Genomic DNA, 19,501 nt, shown 5'->3' with positions numbered 1-19,501 from the left:
TGCTTAAATATGTCTACGCCATATTCTTCCAAGGCCTGGGAACTAATCGCCTCACCTGGGAGACCTCTCCATGGCGTCAATTAGCACTGGTCCACACAAATGTGGACCAGATGTAATAGCACCTGGGTGCGTCTCCCAGGCATTGGAGGTTCCAGGTTGTCAGACTTTGGGCATGGTGGTACCCTGACAGTCCCGTTGGCACCCGGACACCTTGGAATTGCCACCCTGGCACCTTGGCACTGCCACCCAGGCACCCTGTCAGTGTCACCTTGGAAGTGGCTTCAGTGGATTGCAGGGGATCTGCCGGGGTGCCAGGTTGGCAGTGCCAAGGTACCCGAATGCCAGGTTGCTCATGCCAGGGATTGGGCATTGGGCCTAGGGGTGGATTACTCTTAAGAGGTGGGGTGAGGGGGAGGGACTCAAGGACCCCCTAAAAGATAAGTTAGGTGCGGGGGGGGGGGGGGGGGGGGGGGTGTCCAGAGGCAGCTAACCAGAGATCGTCAATGTAGTTCCTGACTGAGGCAAAAAAAGTGGCAGAGTCCTGTTAGAAAGCAGGGTGATTCTTAGTGCTGCAGACATCGAGAAACAGCCCATTATACCCACCCAGAGCGGGACTCTTGTTTTGCACGTTAAAACGTGCCTAGTAATTTTTGGGAGAATCGTGCACATATTTTCTTACTGCAGCACTGACCCCTTCCTTTACTGCACCACCTCCTTTCTCTTTCTTTCTATCCTTCCAAAGCACTGAGTACCATTGGATATTCAACTCCCAGACCTGCTCTCCTTGTAACCATGTCTCAGTCATAGACACCAAATCTCCATTTGCACTATTAACTAAATGCTCGGTGTAATATGACATTCACACTCTCTGTCCCTTCTTTTCATCATCTGGTAACAATTAGCCTCATGATTACCCTGTACTCCTACCTTCTCCTTTTTTATTCAACTGACCGCACCCCCCCCCCCCCCCCACACACACATACACACACACACACTATTTAGTTCAGATGCAGCCCTAGTTATTTGATTTTCTAGGATACTGGCCCCAGAATAATTCAATTGGTGCCTGTCCCAAAGGCACACCTCCGTCTTTCCCCTGTACTGGTGCCAATGCCCCATGAACTCAAACCCATTTGTGCCACACTAATCTTTGAGCCTCGCATTTACCTCTTTAATCTTTTTGACCCTATGCCAATTAGCTGATGGCTCAGGTAGTAATCCGGAGATTACTACCTGTGTGGTTCTGGTTTTTAATTTAGCACCTAGCTGCTTGTATTCCCTCCGCAGAACCTCTTTCCTCGTTCTACCTATAACTACAGAGTTTTTGTGCGCATCAGTGAATTCAGCATGCTGAATTTATTCACTGTGTACCCTGCCCTAACCAAATCAGGCTATTGGGCTCAAAGTAAGATGGTTGCAATTTCAAATGAGAGGTGAGCGTGTGTGGGGGAGTGGGGAAAGCCCAGCTGTACGCTTCAGCTCCCTCTGCAGGCCACTGACCTGAGCTGCCGAGGATTTCCAGCGTTTCCACTAATTATTTCCCATTTCGATCCACCGCAGGGTTTCACATGTGCTCCATTTGGGTTAAATGGCAGGCTGGCCCTGCAACCTTAATTGACCAGCTGCATTGTGGTGCTTGGGGGAAATATGTGGCAAACACAAGCACAAAACCTACCTCCAGCCAGATGGAGAACCTTTGCTAACGGTGCCTCCTGGAGAAACATTGGCCAGCTGAGTCAGAATGTAGATCAGTGACAGATGTTATGTTGCACACTTTCCAAATTATGTGGCTCCGAGCTCGACTTCTGCACATCGAGACAGCTTGAAACTGGGTTTTATATGACCAGATGTACGTTTCAACACATGCAAGTCTCCGTTGGAATCGCCACTTATGTAATTCTTGCAATTTCACTTTTTAGCAAAATAAAAATGAAAAACAATGAGACAATGAGCATGTGAGTCAAATGGATCACAATTAAAGGAACAATCCAGTCACGAGGAGAGACAACATGAGAGAGTACAATGCTAAAAGGGTGGCAAGATCAGAAAGAGAGCTGAGAAATGAAGAAGTGCTTCATAAGGTATAGGGATTCCTGTTTTTATCAACAGTAGAAAAACAAAAGTTTGCCTTTATGAAACGCTAGTTTGGCCTTCGTTGCAGTATTGTGTCCAATGCTCGTATCTGCGCTTTAGGAAGGGAAGAGGGTAGGGAATGGGAGGTGGGAGAGTGACTGGGGAAGAAGGCAGAGGGAGGCAGTTGAGAGAAAGGGGGCGGGATTCTCCGCCGGTGGGATGCTCCATTTTGCCAGCAGCCCGGGGGTTTCCTGACGGTGTGGGGTTGCCCCACAATGGGAAACCCCATTGACCAGCCGGCATAATGGAGCATCCCGCCGGCGGGGTGAAACAGAAATGTGGTACGGCGGGGCGGACAATCCAGCTCAGGGTTTCAGAATTGGCTTTCTCTGGTGTATTGGTTTTAGTAAAATTGCCATTTCAAACCAAACGGTTCCAACTGCCTGACTTGACATAAAATTGACAAGTTCCAGTTGGCTTCAACCAGTTTCAGTTCAAGTTATGCACATGTGGCAATTGTTTTTTGCTGAACGAATTAACCTGTTATCTGGCTTCAGTGAAGTGCAATGTTTTTTTGTTAAAGTTAGCCGGAAAATACTCATGCCAACTGTATAGTTGGGAATTTCAATTGTTGGGGAATAGCATTAAGAGGTTGTAAGTGAAGAGTTACTGAAGGCAGTGATGTTGCATAATCATTGTTGGTCTCGGCTGACTAAGTGCCCATGTACTTTTGGTGCGTATGTATGTTCCTGTTCCAATAAATAACCTATGTATTCATTGTTTATTGTTTGTATTCCTGTGACTCCTGCACCAGTCAAACAGTAAGGGTGATACTGTGGTGGTAGTATTTGAGCATCTTTGTGGAACATCACATATTACAGTGGGACAGTGCTGGAGACATTATGAAGGTTCCAGCTAATTGCTTACCGGGAGTGGATGAAGATTCCTTCGAGATAACCCACCACAGACAGGACCTCGGAAGGTTGAAGAGCTGGGTGAATACCGTGATCACTCACCAAGCAGATTGGAGGTGAAGAGGCAAACCGAGCAGCCACAGAATCGGTGCAGTTGAATGTTCTGGCAACAGACCAGAAAGAGGAAAACAGCACATCGCCATGGATTCCATGCTAGTTCGCTGTGTGGGTGGGGCCCATTCAAAAAGCACAGGAACAGTTCCACAGTGCAATTGGAGGAGTTCTGGTTGCAGCACTTCAAACAAAACCTGGAACCAGAAAAGAAGGAGCTTCTTTTAAAAAAACTGTAGCTTGTGAAGAAGGAAGTCTAACAAAAAATACAAGCTTGTGGAAACCCGGGCTAGAATTTTCTAGTCCTTCCCACGATGATTGCCACTGCTGGTGGGACCGGAAAATACTGGTCACTCTTCCTATCTCTCTGACCAAGGTTTTCATCATTTAACCTAACATCCCCTTCTGATGCTCGGTGTCATATTTTGTTTTTGAGTGCACCTTGGAATGTTTTATTACATAATGGTGCTGTATAAGGATAAGCTACTGTTGTTGATATGGGCATGTCAGGAGATAAGCACAATCAGCATCTTCAAATAAGCATACGTCGGATATTTTTGCTGATGAAAGAAATTCACTCAGGTGTTTGTTGTATACTTTATATATTGGACCCATGCAGAGATGACACTAGACCAATAACTGAAGTAATTTTATTTAAAAGAGTTTTAAAATGCTTACAACTTTATTTACTTTTCCCTGAGTCAACACCCAGACTGAATCAATCAAGCATAGTGAGCATCAATAGTAAACAAACTCACAGAATCAAATGCACAATGGTTTGTTAAATTTGTGAGGAGTACCGGGGTTATAATGCTACTCTCAATGGAGATCTTTCATTGCTTTGCGAAAATGTACAACCCCCAGCCTGGTTCAGATTCTTAAACATAGTCTGTGTCAGCAACCTGAATAAACTACTTTCAAAGTGCTTTATGTAATTGTAGTCAGAACTCAGCTATGACTGGATCAATTTTTCTCTTTCAGCCAGGATATCAGATTTCTGCTCCTACCCTGCGAAAATTTAATTTTGAGCTCTGTACAGTTAAGGAAACAAAAATAAAATTGGAGGTCAGTCAGCCTCCTGTTTAATCCTGAAGTGGCATTTGTAATAGGTGACCTCCTGATCACACCTTCCTTCTGAATATCTGTAGCAGCATGTTTTCCTCTTGTTCCTGGCTACAGATATTATGAAAGCTTTGGAGTGAACGGTTTGTCTACTGGGATTTCAGAGTGCGCAGTTGTTGGCAAAAAACAGGAGCCCCAATTGAGCACACCAGCTCAGTCAGTGAATGACTATCTTTGCTCAAAAATAACTCTGAGCTATAAGTAAGGCTGCTCTTTGCTCTGGTGAACGCTCAATCCAGGCTGTCTAACACACAGGACAGCTGGGAAATTAACAATAGCTGACTCACAGCATCAAAAAAACGGAAACTACGTCTGAGTTCTGATCGCTCGAAAACAGGCCCCATATTAATCTATGACGTGGAATTACACTGAAAGAGTGATTGAGCAAAAGTTGGCATAGCTTAAGACCTAACATTCTATCACCTGTATACTGGAAGACAGTGGCAAAAAATTGTTGCCATTTTCCCTTATTTCCTGGAGAATTGGGATAGGTACTATTAATGCCTGTGGAAAATGTGATTGCTAAATAGTTTGAAATAGTTTTTAACAGCGCCACAATGACAATACTGACCTCTTCCACCCGCCCTCAGTATTTGGTGGTCGTGATCCCCTGCTCCCCCTCGCCTCCCGCTCCATTCAGACTGTCATTCCCTCCTTCTCGGTTCACAATGGTACTGGGCTACATTCGCCAGTTTCCCAGCCTCGTGTTTCTTGGGCAGACTGCCATGCGCTGGCAGTGGGATTCTATACTCCGGCCATTTGTCAGTGGGATTTCCCATTGAAGCCACTCCGGCGCGGAGGAACATAGGCCCCCACGGTACCAGCCTCCCGCCGATCGGTAGGCCCCGATCGCAGGTCAGGCCACCGTGGAGGCCCCTCCTGGGGTCGGATCCCCCGACCCCCACCAGGACAGCCCCTGCACACAGAACTTCCAGGTCCCGCCGTGTGGGACCATACTCGGCAGCCACTTGGCCCGTCGGGGTCCGGATAATCGCCGGGGGGGGGCGCTTGCAACGGTCCCCGACCGGCGTGGTGGCGATCCCGCGGGCGCCCGAGAATCGGCGGCGGAGAATCGGCGAGCCGGCGTCGGGGCATGATTCTTGCGCTCCCCCCCGGGGATTCTCTGACCCGGCCTGGGGTCAAAGAATCCCGGCCATAATGTTGGAATTGTATAAAACACTGGTGAGGCCACCACTGGAGCAGTGTGTGCAGTTCTGGTCACCACATTACCGGAAGGACATAATTGCTCTGGAGAGAGTGAAGAGGAGGTTTATAAGAATGTTGTCAGGGCTAGAAAAGTGTAGCTACGTGGAGTGATTGGACAGGTTTCCTTGGAACAAAGAAGGCTGAGAGGTGGTTTGATCCAGGTGCACAATATTATGCGGTGAAAAGATAGAGTGGACAGGATGAAATTGTTTCCCTTGGCAGGGAATTCTAGAACCAGGGGGTTCAAGATAAGTGGCAGAGGGTATAGGGGGGACATGAGGAAGAACTTTTTTAAGCAGAGGGAGCTTACTTCTGTTGTGGGCAAAATCTTGGACAGGTTTATAAGAGATAGGATGTATAATCATCTGGAAAGGAATAATTTGATTAGAGATAGTCAACACGGATTTGTGAAGGGTAGGTCGTGCCTCACAAACCTTATTGAGTTCTTTGAGAAGGTGACCAAACAGGTGAATGAGGGTAAAGCAGCTGATGTGGTGTATATGGATTTCAATAAAGCGTTTGATAAGGTTCCCCACGGTAGGCTACTGCAGAAAATACGGAGGCATGGGATTCAGGGTGATTTAGCAGTTTGGATCAGAAATTGGCTAGCTGGAAGAGTGGTGGTTGATGGAAATCTTCAGACTGGAGTCCAGTTATTAGTGGTGTACCACAAGGGTCTGTTTTGGGGCCACTGCTGTTTGTCATTTTTATAAATGACCTGGAGAAGGGCTTAGAAGGATGGGTGAGTAAATTTGCAGTTGACACTAAAGTCGGTGGAGTTGTGGACAGTGCGGACGGATGTTACAAGTTACAGAGGGACATAGATAAGCTGCAGCGCTGGGCTGAGAGGTGGCAAATGAAGTTTAATGCAGAAAAGTGTGAGGTGATTCATTTTGGAAGGAATAACAGGAAGACAGAGTACTGGGCTAATGGTACATTTCTCGGCAGTGTGGATGAGCAGAGAGATCTTGGTGTCCATGTACATAGATCCCTGAAAGTTGGCACCCAGTTTGAGAGGGTTGTTAAGAAGGCGTACAGTGTGTTAGCTTTTATTGGTAGAGGGATTGAGTTTTGGAGCCATGAGGTCATGTTGCAGCTGTACAAAACTCTGCTGCGGTCGCATTTGGAGTATTGCGTGCAATTCTGGTCACCGCATTATAGGAAGGATGTGGAAGCATTGGAAAGGGTGCAGAGGAGATTTACCAGAATGTTGCCTGGTATGGAGGGAAGATTTTATGAGGAAAGGCTGAGGGACTTGAGGCTGTTTTCGTTAGAGTGAAGAAGGTTAAGAGGTGACTTAATTGAGGCATACAAGATGATCAAGAGGATTGGATAGGGTGGACAGTAAGGGCCTTCTTCCTCGGATGGTGATGTCTAGCACGAGGGGGACATAGCTTTAAATTGAGGGGAGATAGATATAAGACAGATGTCAGAGGTAGGTTCTTTACTCAGAGAGTAGTAAGGGCGTGGAATGCCCTGCCTGCAACAGTAGTGGACTCGCCAACACTAAGCGCATTCAAATGGTCATTGGATAGACATATGGACGATAAGGGAATAGTTTAGATGGGCTTTAGAGTGGTTTCACAGGTCGGCGCAACATCGAGGGCCAAAGGGCCTGTACTGCGCTGTAATGTTCTATGTTCTAGTGGGAGCCTGGAATTCGCTGCCCAAGTTGCTGGTGGAAGCAGATACTTTAAACTCTTTTAAAAAGTCCCTGGAGCTGCACCTTAAATGCCTTAAGATACAGGATGCAAGAAGGTGGGGTTACAAAGGGCACCTGGGTGTCCTTGGGCTTGCATGGGCAAGAAGATAGGCCGAATGGCCTCCTCCTGTGTTGTAGCGTTTCTGTGGATCTCTGGTTCTAAACCCCTGTTGGTCTTATTTCGGGAGAATAAGGCCATTCCCTCCCTCCCGCCCCCCATAGCTTTATTGGATCGAAAATTGGATCCAACACTGGGCTCTACTTTTCGCAATCATGAGTATACATTTCAACATAGGCCAGTCACACACATTTCAAACATAAATGCTTGAAGCCGCATTCCGCTCCCTGCAAGTACACCACCTCCGCCAATAACACAGGAAATCGTTCTTACTTTAAACTTTCTCGATACATGATCAGTGTTGGCGTGACAGGTCAAGTTTTGGACCCCATATTATTTTTTCTTTTTTTTAATATAAATTTAGAGTACCCAATTCATTTTTTCCAATTAAGGGGCAATTTAGCGTGGCCAATCCACCTAGCCTGCACGTGTTTGGGTTGTGGGGGCGAAACCCATGCAAACACGGGAAGAATGTGCGAACTCCGCACGGACAGTGACCCAGAGCCGGGATCGAACCTGGGACCTCGGCGCCGTGAGGCAGCAGTGCTAACCAATGTGCCACTGTGTTGCCCTGACCACATATTATCTTGAGTCAAACACATGGGGCAGGATTCTACATTTCATTTTTTTAAATCTTTATTGAAAAAGGGCTGGTTTAGCACACTGGGCTAAATCGCTGGCTTTTAAAGCAGGCCAGCAGCATGGTTCAATTCCCGCAGCAGCCTCCCCAAACAGGCGCCGGAATGTGGCGACTAGGGGCTTTTCACAGTAACTTCATTTGAAGCCTACTTGTGACAATAAGCAATTTTCATTTCATTTCATTTATCAAGTAGGCTTACATTAACACTGCAGTGAGGTTACTGTGAAAAGCCCCTAGTCGCCACATTCCGGCACCTGTTCGGGTACACAGTGGGAGAATTCAGATGGACAAATTACCTAACAGCACGTCTTTCGGGACATGTGGGAGGAAACCGGAGCACCCGGAGGAACCCCACGCAGACACGAGGAGAACGTGCAGACTCCACACAGACAGTGACCCAAGCCGGGAATCGAACCTGGGACCCTGGCGCTGTGAAGCAACAGTGCTAACCACTGTGCTACCGTGGGTAACACTTCTGAGAATAAGTGTCGATGCCAGGGCAGGGTTTGTGGACTTTCACGACAGAAAAACTAGTGCTGAACCTGGATTGATTCAGCAACTGTGGAGGGGCTAGCACCGGTGCCACGTGGTGCCACGTGGAACACAATCGATTCCAATGAAAAGCGATGCGGGGTCCGCCGGGTCTGTGATTGGCACTTGGGAGGCTGACAAGCTGCAGCCGCATATATCCATTACAATCCCCACACACACTCATCCCAGCCAACTAGATGGCACTGGTTGTGCTGGAGTGCGCCATACAGCTGATGGGTCGGCTGGGGTCAGAGGGCATCTGGGGGGGTGGCCGGGGGGGTACACCTATATGATCTACGGCCCTAAGTTCACAGTGGGCTGTTTGAAGTGTGTGCAGCTGCACTGTTGCCTTGCCAGTTGCGGCAATGGTGTTCCGTGCCTGTGCCCCCGTTACTGCACCCGGCCCGGGCAGAAGCCCCCGTGCCAGCGACACAACTGTCAGTAAACTATGGTGATGTTGGGCACTTTCCGTACCCCCTCTCTCTCCCTCAGCAGCCGCGACGGCGGTTTCGCGATTTTTAAAACCGCCCTGTCAGGAACTTGGCCCATCGCAGGCAGAGCATCGTGGAGGCCCCGGAGAATCGGGCCCACTAATGATATGCAAATGGTGTTTACTGTGCACGTGTTCCAGACCGCATTGACACCGCTGTCGAGGTGACGGAGAATTGCGATTTGGCTTCAAATCGATGCCCGCCACGATTTAGCTACGAAACCTATTCTCCGCCCAATCAGATTTTGCGATTTCAGTGTCAGCCAACAGAGAATCCCGCCCATGGTTCTCCACAGCTGGCATCGTGATAACAGGCCTGCACAGTTATGACTCTTTCAGATAAGAAAAGACAATGTGTGACCATTTTCAAATACAGCAAAATACATGCCATCTGCGGTCTTAATGGTCTGGGAAGTGGTCAGGTCGACCATGGGTGCGACTACACAATGATTTTTCAGGCCCATTAGAATCCTAGTCATAGATGTTTACAGCATGGAAACAGGCCCTTCGGCCGAGCTTGTCCATGCCACCCAGTTTCTATCTCTAAGCTAGTCCCACTTGCCCGCATTTGGCCCGTATCCCCCTATACCCACCCTGCCCATCTAATTGTCTAACTGTTTTTTAAAGTAAAAAATGTTACCTGGCTCTACCACTGCCTGTGGCAGCTCATTCCAGATGCTCACCACCCTCTGTGTGAAGAAATTTCCCCTCTGGTCTCTTTTGTATCTCTCCTCTCTCACTATAAACCTAAGCCCTCTAGTTCTAGACTCCTCCACCTTTGGGAAAAGATGTTGACTTATCTATGCTCCTCATTATTTTACAGACCTCTATCAGATCACCCCTAAGCCTCCTATGCTCCAGGGGAAAAAGTCCCAGCCTATCCAGCCTCACCTTTTAATTCAGACCATCAAGTTCTGGTAGCATCCTCGTAAATCTCTTCTGCTCTCTTTCTAGTTTAACAATATCATTCCTATAATAGGGTGACCAGAAATGAACACAGTATTCCATGTGTGGTCTTACCAATGTCTTGTACAACTTCAACAAGATGTCCCAACTCCTGTATTCAATATTCTGACCAATAAAACCTAGCATGTTGAATGACTTCTCCACCATCCTGTCCACCTGTGACTCGATGTTTAATGAGCTATGAATCTGAACTCCTAGATCTCATTGTTCTGTAACTCTCTGCAACTCCCTACCATTAACTGACTAGGTCCTGCTCTGATTTGATCGACCAAAATGCATCACCTCACATTTATCCAAATTAAACTCCATTTGCCATTCATCGGCCCGCTGGCCCAATTGGTCAAGATCCTATTGCAAACTTATTTAACCTTCTTCACTATCCACTATGCCACCAATCATGGTGTCATCTGCAACCTTACTAACCTTTGGCTTTGATTTTTATGTCATCATTGGCTACAGGAATAGTGCCAGAGGACTGGAGGATAGCAAATGTGGTCCCTTTGTTCAAAAAGGGGAGCAGAGACAACCCCGGCAACTATAGACCGGTGAGCCTCACGTCTGTAGTGGGTAAAGTCTTGGAGGGGATTATAAGAGACAAGATTTATAATCATCTAGATAGGAATAATATGATCAGGGATAGTCAGCATGGCTTTGTGAAGGGTAGGTCATGCCTCACAAACCTTATCGAGTTCTTTGAGAAGGTGACTGAACAGGTGGACGAGGGTAGAGCAGTTGATGTGGTGTGTATGGATTTCAGCAAAGCGTTTGATAAGGTTCCCCACGGTAGGCTATTGCAGAAAATACGGAGGCTGGGGATTGAGGGTGATTTAGAGATGTGGATCAGAAATTGGCTAGCTGAAAGAAGACAGAGGGTGGTGGTTGATGGGAAATGTTCAGAATGGAGTTCAGTTACAAGTGGAGTACCACAAGGATCTGTTCTGGGGCCGTTGCTGTTTGTCATTTTTATCAATGACCTAGAGGAAGGTGCAGAAGGGCGGGTGAGTAAATTTGCAGACGATACTAAAGTCGGTGGTGTTGTCGATAGTGTGGAAGGATGTAGCAGGTTACAGAGGGATATAGATAAGCTGCAGAGCTGGGCTGAGAGGTGGCAAATGGAGTTTAATGAAGAGAAGTGTGAGGTGATTCACTTTGGAAGGAATAACAGGAATGCGGAATATTTGGCTAATGGAAAAGTTCTTGAAAGTGTGGATGAGCAGAGGGATCTAGGTGTCCATGTACATAGATCCCTGAAAGTTGCCACCCAGGTTGATAGGGTTGTGAAGAAGGCCTATGGAGTGTTGGCCTTTATTGGTAGAGGGATTGAGTTCCGGAGTCAGGAGGTCATGTTGCAGCTGTACAGAACTCTGGTACGGCCGCATTTGGAGTATTGCGTACAGTTCTGGTCACCGCATTATAGGAAGGACGTGGAGGCTTTGGAGCGGGTGCAGAGGAGATTTACCAGGATGTTGCCTGGTATGGAGGGAAAATCTTATGAGGAAAGGCTGATGGACTTGAGGTTGTTTTCGTTGGAGAGAAGAAGGTTAAGAGGAGACTTTATAGTGGCATACAAAATGATCAGGGGGTTGGATAGGGTGGACAGTGAGAGCCTTCTCCCGCGGATGGAAATGGCTGGCACGAGGGGACATAGCTTTAAACTGAGGGGTAATAGATATAGGACAGAGGTCAGAGGTAGGTTCTTTACGCAAAGAGTAGTGAGGCCGTGGAATGCCCTACCTGCTACAGTAGTGAACTCGCCAACATGAGGGCATTTAAAAGTTTATTGGATAAACATATGGATGATAATGGCATAGTGTAGGTTAGATGGCTTTTGTTTCGGTGCAACATTGTGGGCTGAAGGGCCTGTACTGCGCTGTATTGTTCTATGTTCTATAACCACGCTTCCTCATTCTCATCCAAATCATTAATATATATATAACAAATAACAGTGGACCCAGCACCGATCCCTGAGGCACACCGCTGATCACAGGCCTCCAGTTTGAAAAACAACCCTCCACAACCACCCTTTGGCTTTGGTCGCCAAGCCAATTTTGTATCCAATTGGCTACCTCACCCTGGATTCTGTGAGATTTAACTTTTTGCAATAACCTACCATGCGGTACCTTGTCAAAGGCATTGCTAAAGTCCATGTCGAAAACTTCGACTGCACTGCCCTCATCTACCTTTTTGGTTACCCCCTTCAAAAAACTCAATCAAATTCGTGAGACATGACTTGCCCCTTACAAACCCATGCTTCATCAGTATCAAAGCTCAGAAAGCAACCAATCACAATATATTCCCCGACCTTTTTGCAGCCAGCATTTAACAATGCCGGCTGTGAGCGGCCTTCAAAAAGGCTGCACCTAATTTTAAAAAATGCGGCTGCACTGCGCATGAGTGCCCGCTCATTGGTGCGCATGAGCAGAGGTTTGCGCACCGATGAGCGGACACGCATGCGCAGTTCGGCCCCTTTTTTTTGTATGGTCGCAGTCTTTTTGAAGGCCGCTCGCAGCAGGCATTGTTAAAAGCCGGCTGCTGCGGCTGTTTCACGTGAATTTGCACAATCGGGAGCGCCGCGACGGACGGTTCCGCGACCCTCCTGACACCCGCAGGTCACGCCCCCGACTTTGAAAATGCCTCTTCTAACACATCTGCCGTTCAGCAGGTGTAACGCCTGTGGTGACAAGAGGTATTGTTCTACAGGGGAGCGGGAAACAGGCCTGTCTTCTTTACAGAGAGGCTGATGATTGTTTCTTCATGGCGTCTTTGAATGTTTGGATGGCTCTCTCAGCCAGTCCATTTGAAGCAGGGTTGTAGGGAACGGTCCGAATATGTTGAAAGCCGTTGGTTCTCATAAAATGTTGGAACTCTTCACGAGTAAAAGCAGTCCCATTATCTGAGACCAGTACCTCGGGCAACCCGTGGGTGGCGAATGCCTGTCGCAATTTCTCTCCCATTGCTGCTGAGGTGATGGACATCATTTTGTGTACATCCAAACACTTGGAGTGAACATCGATAATGAGCAAGAACACGGAGCCCATGAATGGGCTCCCCTGCGGTCATCTCCCTCCAAAACAGGTATACTGTACAGATAGTGCCACGTGCTAGTCAGAGTAGGAATGACAGGATAGACAGGATGAATGCATGGCTTGACAGATGGTGCAGGAGGGAGGGATTCAGATTCTTAGGACATTGGAACCGGTTCTAGGAGAGGTGGGACTATCACAAATCGGACGGTCTACACCTGGGCAGGACTGGAACCAATGTCCTCGCGGGGTTGTTTGCTAGCACTGTTGGGGAGGGTTTAAACTAATGTGGTAGGGGGATGGGAACCAATGCAGGAAGTCGGAGTGTAGTAAATAGAGGATAGAAACAAAAGTCAGTAAGGAGAAAAGTGGAAGGCAGAGAAACAGATTAACGGGCAAGGCAGATGAACTCAGGGCATGGATAGATACATGTGACTGGGGTATTATTCCTACAGTGCAGAAGGAGGCCCATTCAACCCATCGAGTCTCCATGGCCCTTGGAAAGAGCACCCTACTTAAGCCCATGCTGTCACGCTATCTCCGTAACCCACCTAACCTTTTGGACAGTAAAGGGCAATTTAGCATTGCCAATCCACCTAACCTGAGTCAAACAGCACAGAAAAGGCATTGATGTGCTGGGATCCTCCATCATTGAGGATGGGGATATTTGTGGGGTCTCCTCCACCAGTGAATTGTTTAGTTGTCCACCACCATTCACGGCTGGACGTGACAGGACTGCAGAGCTTAGATCTGAACCATTGGTTGTGAAATTGCTTAGCTCTGTCTATTACTTGCTGCTTATGCTGTTTGGTGCACACAAGTAGTCCTATGTTGTAGCTTGACCAGGTTGACACCTCGTTTTTATGTATGACTGGTGTTGCTCCTGGCACGCTCTCCTGCACTCTTCATTGAACCAAGGTTGATCTCCTGGCTTGGTGGTTATTGTAGAGTGAAGGATATGCTGGGCCATGATTTCTTCTCATGGACACCTACAACCATTTTTCTATAACCTTTGAGTGCAATGTTAAGGCATCAGAATCAGTTATATTAAAGACTACAAAGCTTTCACAATTAATTTTCACAAACATGCTGTACTAATGGAGATAAATGGTAGCTAATGGCTTCAAACTTCAATGTTCACGCTTAAAGCAAGAAAAGAGGTTGTGTGGCCTATGCTTGCCTCAGGTTTCAATTGTTTAAGCTGATTTCTGCTTATTTGTGATGATTTTTATGTTCCTGTTTTTGCTGCTGAAATTGGCAGCAAATTTCAGCAAAAACGACATCAACAAAATTGGTGCAACAATACTGGACATTTTGGTGTAACTAGCAAAGATCTGGACAGTGTTGTAATGTTCCATTTACTGCCTGCAGCCAGTCACGTCATATCATGGATGGTTCCTGACATTATTATGCTTACTCTTCCTCTTTAAAATAAACATCAAGCGGTCTGCTTATGTAATTCTGGTTCTTTTCCTATTAAGGTTGAGAAGCACTCACTGCAAATCTTGTGCTGCAACCTGCAGCAAGCTTCACACTGTTCACTCATAGTCAGTCCCTCAGGAATTGTAGAATTCACAATACAGCTGTGGGAATATGACAGTCAGAATGGGTAATACACAGGCTGTGCACGAAGCTCCAAGTTAGGCTGGATCATTTCCTCTCTCCTCCCTTTTCCAAAAACTTAACTACCTCTTCCCAAAGCACCAGGAATAGCGACAAATGGAAACAAAAACAGAAAATACTGGACAATCTCAGCAGGTCTGACAGTGCCTGGGTAGAGAGAAGGGAGCTCACATTTTAAGTCTGGGTGACTCTTTGTCAGAGTGGATCCACGTAAAATGGCTGATTCCCGATTAGAATGGTCAAACCCCGATTTAAAATGGCGAACGGAATAGGCTGATGGGAAAATCAGCCAACAGGTCTCAAACGGACAGCTGCAGGTAAAACAGTGTATTCGCCTCTGGGGAAGTCAGCCCAGACCGATACCTGCAGCCATCAACATCAGAACACCCCAGCCATCTGCATTTTAATCAGTCATCCCCGGGAACAATTGCTACAAATTAGCAATTGAAAGCCGACCCAGACCTTTCGGTGCCAGCAGGGGCTAACACAAAGAAAGGTAAATGACCACCCACCGATCAAGGAATCGCTCCAGTATTGGAGCATATAGAACCAAGTGATTGGGACCAAGTCCAATCACTTGGGACCAGGTACGAGGTCCGCCCCGAGAGGCGGGAAGCCCCTGGGGACTATAAGAATAGGGGCCAAGTTCAAATCGACCCTTCTCTTCCTGCTCGCAACCTTTGAGACCCTTCTACAAGAAACTGTAAGTTTTACTCCAGCGATCGCTACCAGATAAGCGCTCCTGACTATCAACTTGTACCAGCTTTTGAATCCCGCAGGCTCAGAACCAATCCGAAAGACCATTTGTTTCCCTGACCTGGTGGGCCATTTCCAAAGTTAAGTATTGGCCTTTAGTGGTAGGTAGTAGTCTAGAAGTAGGATTATTGTATAAGTATTAATTGCTGTACATAATAAATGAGCATTGATTTAACTCTTACTAAGCGGTGTGTTGCATTATTAATCATTACTTGGACTTGAACCACGTGGCAGTATCAGAAATATACCTGCCGACTCATGAGCAAAGGTGACAGAATAAGAATAAAGTAAACTAAGGCTAAAACGAGCAACATTTTGGCGACTCTGGTGGGACCCGATCTAGAAGTGGAAAACCACTCCGGGAGAACCCAAGAAATTTTGTATTAGAATCCAATTGGAAACAGAAAAACCACAAGTGTTCAAGCAGTTCTGATTAATAGTCATAATTCGGAAGTGTGTGTATGCATGCGTAACTAACAGGGTTATAAGGTAAAACTGATAGATTTTTGTTGCGTCAAAACTGTCGGAAGTCTGTATTTTCGGAAATTAGCGCAAGCCGTACCAGCATCTACGACACCGCCTTAGCCCCCTGTTCCAAATCTAAACAAAGCAAGCGGATAGGAAAGATGGCCATGCAGGCAATGCAGCGCCTCATGAACCCTGAGGAATTTGCGGTCGCAGCGACCAGCAGCAGTAGAGTGGGACAGTGTCCCATTTGGGAAGAGGAAATCCGGAAATAGCTCAAGGGCAAAGGATGGCCCATGTGGAATGATTTCTGCGATAATGACGAATCAGGTCCCGGAAGTATAGGGCATACTTGGTGGGAGAACATGAGTGAGATACATAAAAAGAGCTTAGCGAAAGCTTGCAAGCCGATGGCAATCGTGTCCTGTTTGGCGCAATTGCGAGGCACAGAGGAGGTCGTCAAGACCCTCCGCAAAGAATTAGAGGGCATACATCGGATGAGTAAAGTCGATGTATGTGAGGTCAAGAAAGAAAATTTAGAGTTACGAAGGAAATTGGCAGCAAAGGATGAAGAGGTGGCTGACGCCAAATGGGGCCACCAGTCTTGTCTGCCGCATTTAAGCAGTTTCCAATCCCAATACGAAAAGGCCTATCAGGACACGCAACGTGCAGTCCTGGTAAGGAAAGAAACAGAAAAGCAGGTGGAGACGGTACAGAAACAATGTAGTGATCTCAAGGCAGCCTTGAGAGCGCTCCACGCTGCCACCACAGAACAAAGACAGAGCACAATAGATCACGCAAAGTGCCGGATGCAGATTGCAGAGCTGCAATCACTGCTTTCTGTCCAGAAAGGATTTCAGGGAACCTTTGGGGAAAAATTAGACCAGGAAGACGGCCCTGATTGGGAAGAGTTACAAGAAACAGCGCAGATATATGTTCAGGGAACATGTGCGCAGGAAAAGCCCCAAAGGAGAAAAGCACCCCAACCCCCCACACAGCAGGTAGTTCAGGTTCCAATGAACCCTGTAACCACCCATCGCACAGCCACATCGGACGAGGCGGAATTTCTATATTCCACCCCCCTAACAGTGACCCAATTACGGGACGCGTGTGCAAAGATCACACCGCTCCTCCCCGCCGCAGACCCCCACCATTTCTTTGCCACCGTCAAACATCAGGCGAACATGTACGGCCTGGATGAGAGAGAGCATGTAAAGCTCATGGTTCTAAGTTTAGATCCATTGGGAGCAGCAGCCCTTCCCGACCCACAGAACGTAGGAGGAGGCACCCTTGCAGAAATGCATACCGCGATCCTGGATGCGATCGGGAATAACCGGGGTGACCCCGTAGATGGCCTCAATAAGTGTAGGCAGAAGAAGTCTGAGCACCCCACAGCATTCGCAGGACGCCTGTGGATTCACTTTGCAGCCATTTTTGGAGACGTAGACCGTGCCCATTTGTCCCCAGACAATATGGCCAAATGGACCCGCACCCTTACCTCCCATGCCACAGATGCAGGACAGAATGCCTGCACTAGTTATGATCCCTCAGAGGAGGCCCATAACGAGAAGTGGGTAGTTAAAAGATTGTCCCGCGTTTGGGAGCAGTCTGACCAGAGTAAACCCACAGCTAAAACCACCGAGGAAAAGCAAGCCGCCGCAAACATGCAGGCAGTAAAAGCAACACATCACAACCCCGCCTGGGTAAATGAGGGAAAGAACAGCCCCCCAACAAAGTCACAAGATTGTTACAACTGCGGACAGTTGGGACATTTCGCGAAAGAGTGCAATGGCCCCAAAAAGCCACAGAAAGCCCAACAGACAGGCACTCTGATTAAGAAAAAGACAGAGCCCATCCATAGCGTTAACGCCCGTTCGGATCAGACGGACTTGACCAGAACGGATTGACAGTGTACCGGCTCCCCCAGTTGGGTCTGCGACACCCTTTGGGATAGGTCAGGACAACCTGTAGTTGCAGCGAAAATTTGGGGACAACCTATCGAATTTCTTTTGGACACAGGAGGGTCCCGCACCACCATAAATTCCTCCACCCTTTTTCAAAAGGACACGTGGCCCACTACAGCCATTATCACCCTCAGCGGCTTTGCAGGCCACTCACAGCAGGGACACATTACAGCCATTCAAATAGGAACCATCACCACCAAACACCCCATAGTTTTAGTAGACCTGCCCCACACAGCAGAACACATTCTGGGAATCGACTTTATGAATTCCCACCACCTATCCTTCGATCCAGTCAACCAGTGTGTCTGGAAGATGGCGAAATCTGCCCCCGCAACGCTCAACATAGGGGACTACATGAACAAAATTAGCGCAGTAAGCGAATTTTGGTTCAACCCGACCACGCTTAGCACGGACAAGCAGGTTAGGGCGGTTCTGCAAAAGAACAGGGCAGCATTCGCGACCCACAAGCACGTTTGTGGACGGATGACTGGCTCCGTACAAGTAACAGGACCTGACCCTAGACCCCAGAAACAGTACGGATTCCCCCCAGAAGAGGGAGAAATCCTAAAAGTTATAGAGAGCTTATTAGAGCAGGGCGTACTAAGATCAGTAGCCTCTACTAATAATGCCCCGATTTGGCCAGTGAGAAAGCCCGACGGATCATGGCGCCTGACCATTGATTATTGGGAACTCAATAAAGTCACCCCTGCAGCAGCTCCCACTGTAGCAACAAGTCCCGAGATCATGCTCAAGCAGGGTCTCAATTCCCGCTACTTCACGGTTTTGGACATCAGTAATGGATTCTGGTCCATTCCATTGGCAAAGGCGTGCCAGTACATATTTGCCTTCACCTTTAAAGCACAGCAGTACACGTGGACATGCCTGCCACACGGCTTCCACAACTCCCCCTCCATTTCCCACCGACAGCTGGCAAATGGACTAGCGAAATTATCTTGCCCTGAATGTCTGGTACAGTATGTAGACGACCTACTACTGCAGACAGATACTAAGGAAGAGCACATTGAGCTTCTGTCCGAACTTCTGGAATTATTACATTCCATTGGTTGTAAAGTCAACCCCAAAAAGGCCCAGATTTTCGAAGAAAAGGTGGTATATTTGGGAATAATTATCACGCAATGTAAACGCGAGATCGAGCATAAAAGAATTGACTCGATCGCTAAATTGCCCCTTCCCCAGAACATTTCAGCCCTCCGGTCGCTTTTAGGACTGGTTGGCTACTGCCAAAACCACATTGACAGTTTCGCCAGCAAGGCAGCACCCCTCTCAGACCTCCTAAAGAAAGGAGCCCCCTGGGAATGGCTTCCGCAGCATACGGATGCTGTGGACTTGTTAAAACAGGCACTCATAGCCGCCCCCGCACTACAAGTTCCAGACCCGCTTTCCCCTTACGCAATAGAGGTAGCGACCACAGACCGCACCCTTTCAGCCGCACTCCTGCAGGAACAGCACGACCAGTTAAGACCCGTAGCTTATGCCTCCCGACTTTTAGATGCTGTGGAGCAGAGATTTTCAGCCTGTGAGAGGCACCTGCTCGCAGTTTTCTGGGCAGTCCAGTACTTTTCATACATTACTGGACTGAACCCCATCACCATTCTGACCGAACACATCCCCACCCAACTTTTCCTGGACGGACGACTCAAGGACGGTACCATCAACCAAATACGCGCAGCTAGATGGACACTTCTCTTGCAGGGACGGGACATCACAGTAAAACGGACAAAGACACACACATACTTAGCGGACAATTTGCAGTACCCCGGAACCCCCCATGAATGT

The sequence above is a fragment of the Scyliorhinus torazame genome, chromosome 11 (genome assembly GCF_047496885.1).
Source record: "Scyliorhinus torazame isolate Kashiwa2021f chromosome 11, sScyTor2.1, whole genome shotgun sequence".
Taxonomy (NCBI): Eukaryota; Metazoa; Chordata; class Chondrichthyes; order Carcharhiniformes; family Scyliorhinidae; genus Scyliorhinus; species Scyliorhinus torazame.
This window is presented reverse-complemented; position numbering follows the sequence as displayed.